Source organism: Anguilla anguilla, chromosome 18 (genome assembly GCF_013347855.1).
Source record: "Anguilla anguilla isolate fAngAng1 chromosome 18, fAngAng1.pri, whole genome shotgun sequence".
Lineage (NCBI taxonomy): Eukaryota > Metazoa > Chordata > Actinopteri > Anguilliformes > Anguillidae > Anguilla > Anguilla anguilla.
The window spans coordinates 7,582,464-7,595,067 of record NC_049218.1 but is presented as its reverse complement, the minus strand read 5'-3'; positions in this window follow the sequence as shown (position 1 = coordinate 7,595,067).

Genomic DNA, 12,604 nt, shown 5'->3' with positions numbered 1-12,604 from the left:
TGATGGATAGTGCTCCACAGTGTTGATTACTGAGGGGAACTCAGAAGACATGGTCTGCAGCTAAATGACTAAATGAAAAAGGATATCCAATGCATCAATGAAAAAATTAAATGAATGTTTGCACTATGCAATGAACAATGCCCTTGACCAGAATTTGGGTCCCACTGTGCCAAGTTATTTGTCTTGCGGCTGGTGAAAGTGACCGAGTCCAAGGCCAAGTTGTGGTGGGCCACAGTGTCTGTAGGTTTTTGTGATTTCCTTCCAACGAGTGCGGACTCTTTAGCCAATCAGTGATTAAGATTAATCACAGAAGCTTGACAAGATACAAGACTTGAATCTCCGGCTTCTACATTTTGGAGCTAATGCTCTGGACGTAGCGAGTTCCTCCATTTATCTTAAAATAATCTCAGACGCCAATCTCTCTGAGTGCGGGGCTATCGCTGTGATGGTAATTGCAACAGATTGGCGGTCACTCAGCCGGAGATTTCAGTTCCTGTTCGGAGACTGCATTTCCATATTGATTTATGACCGTTCAGCATTTTATATCCACAGATATTGCCGGGCAAATGCAAACTCAGAACAGGGGGACTTAAACCTCGATTGCTATCGTGGCATTGTCTCATTGATTTATGAACCTTTGCACAGAAATACAGGATCTATACTGACTGAGATTACTGCTGGGGCTAACAGGGGAGAGAGACAGTTCTGTCCTGTATTTTAGATAATGGCAAGTATGATATCTAGACCACCCCAACTTAGAAAAGTTTTAGTGAAATAATATCAATAATAATATCAATTTGGGGTGAATTATCCTCTCTGAATGGGGTTAATATAACTAAATGCTTTTGACGTCCATTCATGCTATATTGCCACCCCTTCCAGTAGCCCACAATCGCCTGTATATATTTCAAACGAGAAAAGAATGTGTTTGATATTTCAGCCCAAAACCCGTTATCTAAACATATCTTGGAATATATATATATATATATATATATAGAGAGATAGAGATAGAGATAGAGATAGAGAGAGAATTTTGGTTGGTACTGACTGTTGTATGAATATAATGTGCTTATATTCATTTAATAATGTCAACATTGAAGCTCTGCAGATGCACTTATGTTTATTTATTTTTACTTTCACTTTAATTTGCAACTACAAAATACCATTTGTGGTGAGAAAATAACTAAAGCCGCAATAAGTATACACAGTTTGTACACAGCGCCACGTTGGGCAGTGGTTCGACTTCGACCGAGTTCCCCCTCTTATCAACGATACTTCCAGCTCGACTGAGGAGGCAAGACACAAGAGAGCATACCGGATGGGCCAATGGGAAGAGCTCAGTGTGCACCTGATGCTCATGGGAGTTATAGTATCAAGTTGTATCACCTCAGATTGACTTAATTAGTGGCAGGTAAGAGTTACAGGCTGAATTCTACATGCACCTGGCAGGTGTTAAATGTCAAACCTTGAATATGTTTCTAAGTTTTTCTGCTACTTATAAACACTTTTTGTATAAAAGGATGATAAAAGTGAGTATAATTAAAGTCTCTTTTCTTTATTTTCTGTAATGGGGGTGGACACCTCATTATTACTTTCCAGGGTCAATTATTTTTCTTCCAATGGCTTATACAGTAAGAGTTTCCAGGGCCAATTATTTTACTTCTAAAGGCTCAAGTGTTAAGGACATCCTCGAATGCTATTGAAAGCTGCACATCTTTCCACTGTCCTCAATAACAAATACGAGACTGCATGGCCTGGATTCAGAGACTGTGTGCGTGTGTGCGAGTGTGTTTTTGTATATGGGAATATGTGTAATTTTATGTTTTATTTACATATAGTCTACTATTCAAGTAGTGAGCAGGAAGACTATATAAAATGATAAAACAGAAGAAAAGAACATGTTACTTTTTGTCAGTTGTGCACTAATTGGGGTGTGAAGAGCCATAGCTTCATCTGGAACCACTCATGCTTGAATGGTTAAGATTGTAATCATTGGGGCTGTGTGCTCCCAGACTTTTAATCTGAAGTTTTTTCAAAGTGCTAAAACTCACTGACAACAAATAATCCACGATTAATTATTGTAATATAACTGCGTTGGCTACCTAGCTCACTATGCTCTGAGGCTGCGAGTTCAATATTTTTTTCCAGAAAATGACTGGTCTTTTAATTATATATTTAATCGCCAGTTGCTAGAAAAAATCTCCAGAATAACAGTAGTTATTTTGTTTATGGTGCACAATAGCTTGTGCCCCCAACTCAACATACTTTTCCAACTGAGCATGTGCAGGAGTATTGTGCTTGCTCTCATGCAGTTCACATAACCAATCCATGGAGCCTGAAAGCTAATGACCCCATCACGCTCAACGCTGAGAGACAGGATGGATTATGATTGTGAAAGTCAGATAGGCTATACTTTTTTGCATAAGTAGATTTTTCCCATTAAATCTGTATTTGATTAGTCAGAGATACAGAAAGTTATGCGTCCTGCACTACTGCATCATCTGCTGGCGTGGCTGGCCCCAGCCTCTTGCTCTCTCGCTCTCTTCTCGCTCCCTCGTTCTCTCACTCCCTTGCTCTCTCTCTCTCTCTCTGCTCCCTCTTTTTCTCCCCCCTCTCCCTCTCCCCCCCTGGCCCCCCCCCCCCCCCCAGCCATCATCTCTCTGCCCTGAAGCTCATCTTGTGTACAACTGGAGCCAGGCCAAGATGAAGGACCTCACAAAAATAAAAAACATCTTAAAAGGCATCTAAATTTAGTGTCCCTAAATGCTGGCTCCCTGGAGACACACAACTCCCTGCACTGCCTATTCCACAGTCCCCCGCAGCATGTCCCCACCCCCCACCCCCCCCTCAGATTCCCCCAGTGCAGCAGGCTCCTGTTTCCCACAGAAACCATAATTATGTCCAGTGACAGGAATGAAAAAGCCCCATGCCATTTCATCTACACCAGAAATCACCTCCAAAAAAAGGGGGGGGGGTGAGTGGCTCCCAGCCAAAATAAGCTGCAAAGGTTAGTCTGTCAGTCCATGTACTCTGCAAAACTGAAGTGCAGCATTACAACAGCAGTTCGCTAGTTCGGGTATTGTTTGTCTGTAGTTTTCCATTATCACGTTGATAATGGAAAACTGCTTGGAAAACAAAATGCATTTGGAAAGGGTCATCTGAAAATGGCCTTCATTTTTGTGATTTTTAAATGCCTGGTAAATACAAGTAAACACTTTCTCTGAGTGTCATCACATGGCCTTTTGAATTTGACCCCAGGAACTCGTACCGTTATGAAGGATGGTATAAAGGAAAGCCCGATACAGAATAGTTGCAAAACACCACTAGAGCTAGACTCGGGTAAAGTCAGTTATGTTCTGTAAGTGTGACCATCAAGGTGCATGTCACAAGTGAGATAAAGAGGGGGGGAGTTTGAAAAAAGTAAGAACACTGCGGTTTAGTCTGAAAAGATGGGTTTTTATGTATTGATTCATAAATCTGTCTTCCAGACTGCTTGGGGGAGGCCATTCCACCATCGAATGGAAACACCTTGAGCTGCATTTTAATGCCTGAATGGTGCTATGTAAATTAAGATATTATTATTAGAAGAGAGGGGAGGGAGAGCCAGGGTTGTGAGGAGAGGCTGCTGGGAGCAGGAGCTGATGAGATTGTTAGCTGGCCAGAGGACACTGAACAGAGGGTTCTGGTTGGAGTGTATGGTGTAGTAATTGAGTAGTCAAGCAGCGTTTCCCAACCAATGTGCCGTCAGGCAAGGTCATGTGTGCCTTGTGAAAAATCCTTCAGATTAATTAAAAAAACCAAAAAAAATCCCATTCACAAAAACCAAAATAAATGTCAATAAAATCCATATTGCTTAATTAAAACCCCCTAAAGAACAGTTTAGCTGATTGACGAGTCATATCAAAATCAGTACGTCGCTCCTGTTTGTGAGTGGTGTGCCATGACATTCTGTAGATCTGTATTTGTCAGAACACTGGGTTCCATGATAATACAGGATACTAATCAGTACACTATTTTTCTTTGTTCATCACTTGTTCTAGCTTGCTGAAATTTCCCTTAGTTTTGAAAGCTCAAGTGAGAGGCAGTGCATTTTCTTTTACTGATAATTATGCAATGTAATATAAAAGAAAGAAAGAAAAGGTTTTAAATTGATGATTTTTCAGTGAATTGTCATGGGTTGTTCTATCAAGTGTTGTCACTTTGATAGAACAATCTGTCCAAGCATGAGTGTGATATTGTTACCAGTATTCTATCCGCTATAAAAAATAAATATTGTGAGCTTTTGCAACACTGAACAATTTTTTTTATGCAAAAAATATTGAGTTCTCATTGAAAATTGAATTGCTCAATTACATAATTCAGTCATTAACACTTCATTATTTGTTGCATTTCACATTGCTTTTTCATTCATTCTGTTGATTCAGGAAGCATACAATAGGGCTGCAGCTAGTTGATGGAGTTTAGCCACAGGGAGATGGCACAAGGTCTTGTTTTGAATCTTAACCCCCGTCAGTAGCAACTGAAGCTGACGCATGATTGGCTGTGGTGCTCGTCAGGCAGGGAGATGATTGGATGTGGTGTTGCCTGGGGAGGGAGAAGATTGGATGTGGTGTTGCCTGTCGAGAGAGATGATTGGCTGTGGTATTGCCAATGGAGGGGGATAATTGGCTGTGGCACTGCCTGGGGAGGGAGATAATTGATCGTAGTGTTGCCTGAGGAGGGAGGGCTTTAATATGAAGGGTTTTAGTCCGCAGGAATCTTTTCCCATTGAAAAAGGAGAGAAAACCTTAATTTAATAGAGTAAGACACCTCTTGTTGAGTGCTAGGCATTTTGTGCCTAGGCATGTGTTTTGGTCAAATATTTCATCAGGCCATATATGTTTACAGGGACCAGATGGCCGGGGCAATATTATAATACTGTTGCAGAACACATTACATTAATTTAGCTAAAACAACATGCAGTGTAGCAGAACATTGGTGCATTCACCTAAATTATGAGCTATTGTGCCTGACCTGACAGCATGTACAGTGTGCAACATCACTAAAGCACTAATGAAAATGAACTATGCTAAGAAATAAATAAAATGCTAATCCTGCATACATGCAGATTACATTCATAAGAAGTCTGAAGAAGGAAACTTACTGTACCATAACGTGAACTGATACAAATGGGACGAGTGTCAGTGGGTGTGGATGGGCCTGGAACGGCCAATGATTCTGTTCGAAGTTTGTTCCACCATTTGTGAAAATAACAGGAAACAAAACTTGAACCGCAACATATGAATGTCATAGGAATTTTATTTCTGTAGTCTTTGAAAAAACCTTGGCATAATGTCACAGATCACTCGTATGTGCTGCCACTGGTCACAGGCACTGTTGCAAAAAATATGAAATATCAAAATAAATAAGAATTTAAAGGGCTGTGTATTTTTCTTTCTATGAACCTTACTCCTCCAAATGTTTGGAAAATCTTAAGTCACCACAAATGTATTTCTGAGTTATGACTGCCAAGTAATTTATGTAATCCACAGGGGAAGCCGCATTTTGAAGACATGTAAAAGGATTAAAAAGAGAGCTTTGCATATGAAAGTCTTAACTACTTTATTGATGGCGATTGCAAATGCACTGTAGTGTGGGTTACTGTTCAACTGAAGGATTAACCCTTTAAGGTGTAAGATCATAAGTATTGATTAGAATGTTCTAAAGTGAAAATTCTTGTGCTGATGTGACAAACACTCCTGGTAACTGAAAGCAATGGAGTTCTAAAACACTGACTTTGAATTTTGAAATAAAAAAACACCTGCTCTTGAAAGGGTTAAAACTGTATCTGCATCATCCTCCAAGATATTTTGAATTCTCGAAATGCAGGTGAAGTGTATAAATCACGGCAAGGATGAGATTTAAGCTACGCAAACTCATTTTGAAAAATGTTATGACCAAGGGCTTTATAGGCTTGATTGATCGCCTTTCGTCACTTGTAATATATTACCTTTACTGAGCATTGGCTTTGCAGTGGAACTCAGATTTTCTCTTCCCCCATTTCCTCTTGTCAACGTAATAAACTCCCGAAGTCTTTCTCATTTTTTTTCATTAATCAAAGCATCGATGCAAAGGATTTCAGTCCATGAACACGGTAAGTCTGGGCTTAGGCCTAGTGCCAGTAGGTAAATTCATGAATCCCACCACAATCTGAGTAATTAAGTCACGCATACCATGCATTTCGGCTACAGTAAGCAGTTACAAGCACCGTCATCAGCTGTAATTTTCCAGCAGGTTTCAAGTGTGGTTTGCATATGTAAACTTTGGTTAAGGATTAATAACTGAGCTTTAAATTATCATTTGACAGCATAATAACAATTTTCTAGGCTGCTTAATGCCAGGTGTATTATACTTGCAAAATAAAAGGTTGATCCATCTCAGCATTCAATCCAAATACAGGATTGAGCTGTTATCCAGGCCTAAGCCTTAAGAGCCATCTTTGATTACTTCAAGCCATGATGACAAGCTAAGGTGACATCATCACCATCATAACACTACCATATTACTCCTGCCTCATAGATTGGGCTTCAGTTCACTCTGCCCTTATAACCGCAATTGCCAAATTTAGTATTCAAGCAGTAATGCCTCAAACCATTGTACTTTTTAATAAAGTTTGTCTGAAATCTCTTGAATGCTACCTTCCTTGCTTAGCTTATTTTTGGATTTCGGCAATTTGTGAATACAGTACTGTTGTCAAAAGTATTTTGTCCACGGAGTGCTGTCCTAAAGCTCACTAGTCTACGAACATTCATGAGGTGCCAGGGTTATAACCTATACTGGCTTTGTACTTCTTTTCTGCTGACCTGCAAACTGGCTTATTTGTTTGCAACTGATTCCAGTGGAAGAACATTGTTGTTCCTGCAGTAACAAGACCAGGTTAAAACCTAGTATATGGCTGGACCTAACACACGTGATCCAGCCGACCAATGGCGTGACTTCATAACTCGGCCGACCAATGGTGTAACTTTGTCACTCACTCAGTCAGTCACAGACATTTGCTTTTTAGGGATGGCCCCGCTGTTGCAGACCAGCCAAAAAAACAAGAAAAAGTTAAGTGCACTTTATTTGATAGCTGAATAGTTAGCAGTCCTACTAGCTTGCTAGTGTGAAGTGAAAATTGATTGCTGACTGATTGCCTAGATACATTTGCACGCAAGATAAATGGCAAGCTAGGGAAGTAGATGACATGAAACAGCGACAAGCTAATAAGCCAAATAACTAGCTGCTTTAACAGGAACCTAGTTTCCTGGAAGCCGACTGGATGCTGATTGGTCATTTACTGGTATCTCTCATTTGGGTTTGTTAGGTACTGGATGCTGATTGGTAATTTTGCAGGTGTCTCATTTGGGTTTGATAGAAATTGGATGGTGATTGGTAATTTTGTGGTATCTCATTTGTGGTTAATAGATATTGGAAGCTGGCAATTGTTTCAGGCAAATGCATTTAAATATTCTTAAATAATAAAATTCAAGTATTTTAAAAATTATTTTAAAATAAGCAATGAAAGGAAAATCATTATGAATAACCACTAAATGGACTTTATAATGAAACATAAATTCAAATGTAAAGATATTGTTGCTACTTTTGCCGCAATGACTGCCTAACACTATGTTTGAGTGAGCCAGACAATATCCCATGTGTTGCTGATGTTGTGAAATGTAATTTTACACTGCATAAATTGAAGGGTGTGGAGAGGTCGAGTTTGCATTAATGTTCGAAAAACCAAAAGAAAGTGAGAGATGTACAGGCCTTGCTCTATTGACAGGTGCCAAAATTAAGGCAAGCAGTCAGCCTACAATGGCTACAATTAAATTGAAATTCAAATCTATTTCAGTTTACATGGACTATAATCAAGGCAAAAAAGGGGGTTTTAACAGGAAATTAAATCAAAAAACTTCTTGAAAACACATTAATTCCAGAATCCCAGAAAAAAGCAAATAAAATACATATAAGTTTGTGTGTGTGTATGTGTGCGCACGTGCGAAAGCAACACTATTAAATGTAGAGTATCATTTTTGTCTGACAGGGTAATGTGATTTGTTTATCCTTCCTGTGGCCATTGTTTTCCTGACTGTGGTGCATGTCCAGCACTGTGCTGTTTGGACACAGCTATGGGACTATGAGTGTGGGCGTGTGATGACACCACAGGCTTTGGCCAGAAGATAAGCAAAGACCACCCCGGGAAGAACAATACAACATGACACTACCGCTTTCTGTGTCGGGTCTGTGTGAGTGCAAGTCGAAACTCTCACAGCCCTCTTCTGTACCTCAGCGTGCAAACAGTTCCACTGATTCCCCGAAAAAAAAGGGTTCTTTGGCTTGTCTCCATACATAGGGGAACCCTTTTTAGTTCTCTATGGAACCACGTTTGTTAGGCATGAAAAGTGAGAGCTCAGAGATTCAGTTATTTTGCCTGACAAAGAACCCTTGAACAAGACAGGGTTCCTCTATGGCAGGAGTGGCCACCCGTAGTCGCTGGGGTCTGCTGGTTTGTTTTTGTTTTCACCTTTAGTACAACAACCACTTAGACCAAAGAAACCGGGTGAGGTGAGCTGTATAGTCGACTGCTTTAAATGACCAATTAATTGCTGATTGAAAACATAAACCAGTAGACCCTACAGCTCTCCGGGACCAGGAATTAATATTATTGCTCTTTTGGAGACACAGAGGAGCTGTTTTGAACCCTTTCTTCTGTGAGTGTACTTCAGGGGTGTTCAAGCTTCTCCGAAAAGGGCCGGTGTGGGTGCAGGTTTTTGTGTTTGCCCCGCAGTACAACACCCGATTCTTACTTATCAAGATCTTTATTGAAGAGCATGATTAGTTAAATAGTTAAATGCGGTGTTGTAGTGCTGGGCTAGAACAAAAATCTGCAACCCAAGATTGGACTCCCCGGGGTGTACTGTGCTCCCAAGGTCCTCTGGCAACAGGCGAGGCGGAAATGAGAGGCTGAAAAACCTTTAAATCAATAATTACTCACTTCCTGTTACTGTGTGCTCACCTGCATCAGCAATCAAGCAATTAGCCAAGGGCCACGTCCTCAACTGAGCAACTTTAGTGCCTTTTACACCCTTCTAGCTTCATAGGGCTTACGTGCATCTGAGATATTTACTGTATGTGCATCTATGTACTCATTTATACTATGTACTCATTTTCACTGTCTTCTAAATTCACGAAGGGTACATGTAAACATGTAATTTATCAATACGAGACAAAATAATGTTTTTTTAATACAAGAGAGGTGGTTACGTTTTGTTTGTGGATCATTTATTTATACCGCAAATTTCAGTTGCCATTTTTAGCTATGCCACTTACTGCACACAGTTTTGATGTGCGTTCCGTTCCTGTGTGCGTCTGTTACAATTTGAAATTTTAAGCTGCCCATGTTTGAAACCATAGCAACAGTCTTTGAAAATGTGGTGCAGAAAAACCCACAAGTGAACCCCCCCCCCCCCCCCCCCCCCCAAAGGAAATGCAGTCAGAGGTCACATTCCAGCACATTTCATAATTTCTGTCATGAATAATTTGAGAAAGCACAAATGCACAATATGACCATTATGATTAAAGGCCAGTGCCTCATCCCAATTGACATTAACAACCCATGGACAATCCTGTCACATTTAATAATGGATATGCTCTCCAACACATCACTCAGGGAATAGCTCTACATCACTGGCTACACATCCAGTGAATCTGCACATCATTGGTACTTCACTTGTGACGAGTAATACAATATATGCAATATATTGGTGAATGGTTAACACAAGTTTTCAATCATCCTTATGAATGTGGTGCAAAGGTTCTGTTGACATTGGGGTTGGAAATTGTTTGCCCGATATTTATTTTCAAATAGCTCAGCAAGTTATTTTTTTGAGAAAGTTGTTGCATTTAAGATGATACGACAGAATGAATATCTTAAAAGGTCGATCTCATGGAAACTTCCATTCCTCCAAAATCCAGGTTGACACTCTATGATGTGGTCCTTTTGCTTTCAGTCCACTATGTAAACTAATATCTATTTGGTAGTTTTGGGTGAGAGTACCTTCTTGGCCATTTATGCTTGGAAGGTATTAGTATTAACTACTCAACAAGTAAATCTCTTAAGCTACTGTAGTGACTGTCATACGTAAGGAAAAATGCATTATTTCTCACCAGTCCTTGACAAGGAAATTAACCTGGCACAGCTTGGAGTGTGTCATGTCTGTTGGCCACCCAGGCCAGACCAATCATTCAGTGCATGGTACTGATTGCTAGTTGATCCGAAGAGCTGAGGCATTATTGTCATGCTAGAACTTGTGCAAGAAATTGATTCATTTGTGTATTCATCAGGGTCTCCCACTCAAACTTTATTATCCTGTTTTATTTCTTTTTTTTAAGGTATACTTATAAGGTATATCTATGTACCATGTAAGAAAAGCGCTCTACAAATTAAGTTGGTGTTGTTGTTGTTGTTGTTGATCCCAGAATCCCATAAAGCTCTCTTAATGAACCCAAGCTCATCACAACAGCTGTAAGATTTACATGCAGACACACCGATGTTTGACAGCCCATAATAATAACCGTGACCAATACTTAAGGCATTAATCTGTCATGTTTATGACTCTAAATTCTGCTTAGTAATTGCACATTACTGTGTGGAGCTGTAATGAAATATTAAACCATCAGTAAAATAACAAGTGTTTGTTCATCTTAATACAGTATTATCCCTTGTGTCTCAAAAAATGCATGCACTTTGAATAGCTCGTTTTTTTTTTGCACTGAAACTGAGAATATGACCACGTGAAACCGAGCATAAAAATGACACTTGAGACAATGAAGGTTCATTTTAACACTTGAAAGCACTTACATGTACTGTATTGCATTGCAGATATTAAATATTAAAAATACATTATAAAATTTTCCAGGTGAAGAGAACTGCTGTTTCTCCTTTCGTGTTACACATCGTACAGTAGTCCATGTTTTAGTTTGCATTCATTCCACAATTCTTATGTTTACGTGTAGTGTCACATCATGAAGTACATAATAATTATAAAGTCACTGAACAAGTAGGTCTGTTACGTTCAGTTTTTTTATATAACACATTTCCACTCCTGTTATATTTCTAGTATAATGTATGCATATCAAGTAGATTAACTCGCAAGAGCCCACAAATTTCATTATTATTATATGGGTCAATGGCTCATGAAACATAACAGAAAATCTACTCAATTTAAATCTCTCAATTCATTTGCACATCTCATTCATATGGTCTATATTTATGCGACAGCAACCTAGAAACAGGTCTGCCATGATTCAGACTCGTTTCCATACTTATGTCATGTCTTCCTTGGACTAATCTTTATTGTTTTATTCAACAGCCAATTATGGCAACATTTTATTTCTTTTTGTATTTAAAAAAAAACTGAAATTGCTTCCTGAGTCTCTGCATTGTCACGACCACCTGCTCCGAGTGATGTCACTAGTCAAGTTTCACAATGGATTCGATTGGCTGCTTTCAGCATGTGGTCCGGCCTTAAAAATACAGCTATTTTTTGCTGCAATTTTCATTACAGTAAAACTGCAGATTTTTGCCTCCGGCCTGAAATGGTTTTTCAGGACGTTTTTTTTTCCTGTTATGAACGGAGGGGCGAAGCACTTTTTTTCCCCTTTGAAAAGAAAACGAATATTGCATTGTTCATATAAACAGCCACCCCTGATGCATAAGCGGGGTCATTTTATGATTGCAATGTTTTTGATGGCACTATTCAGCCATTAAATCTAGGTAAAATTGCCAGAATGGTAATTGCTTCTGTGTCTGCTTAAGGAGGCTGGTGTGGAGATCAATTGACCGATGCCCCATGGGCCTCAACCAGTGCATTACCTGTCTTTTCCAGCAGGGGCACCAATTAGCTCTCTGGGAGAAGGTACAGTTCCATCATTTGGTCTGTTCAGCCCTGTGTTTCTGTCACATTCCTCTCCCGTGTGGTTTGTGTCTGTGTGGCAAACAAGGGAAATAACTAGCAAAAGAATTAATTGCTCACCACATCTCTGTCATTATTGAGGACCCCCCCAAAAAAAGAGTTAATCCCTCAGTGATCACACGGAAACAAATGGGGAGGTTGACTTCAATTGTGCGTCCTTTTAAAAAGAGCAAACTGAAAGCAGATCTTTAAAAAAAACCAGTTCAAACCAATTTAATAAGAAACAATAGCTCAAACAAATTTAAACAGCGACTGTTTTGGCAGCCTTAGATTGAGGCTTGTTTTCAATTTTAATGATGAAAAGCACAATTTTGCATTATTCATGACCCGTGGCTTTATAAAAATTAGTCTAGTAACACCTCTGCGCGCTGCAGTTGGAAGTATTTCTGGAGATCTGCGCCTCCCGAAGATGAAAGCAAAGGACCTCATTACCAGGAAAAAGCCAGAGAACGCAATTAAGCCAAACAGAAAAAATGCAGCAGATTCGCTCTCACGCAACGTGAGCTCGGCCCACTGTGCTTTAATGCAATCAGCCAGCGCCGGCTGCAGCAGCGGAGCATAATGCTTCTGTGACTGCTTTTGTAACTCAAAGGTTGTAGGTGTGAATT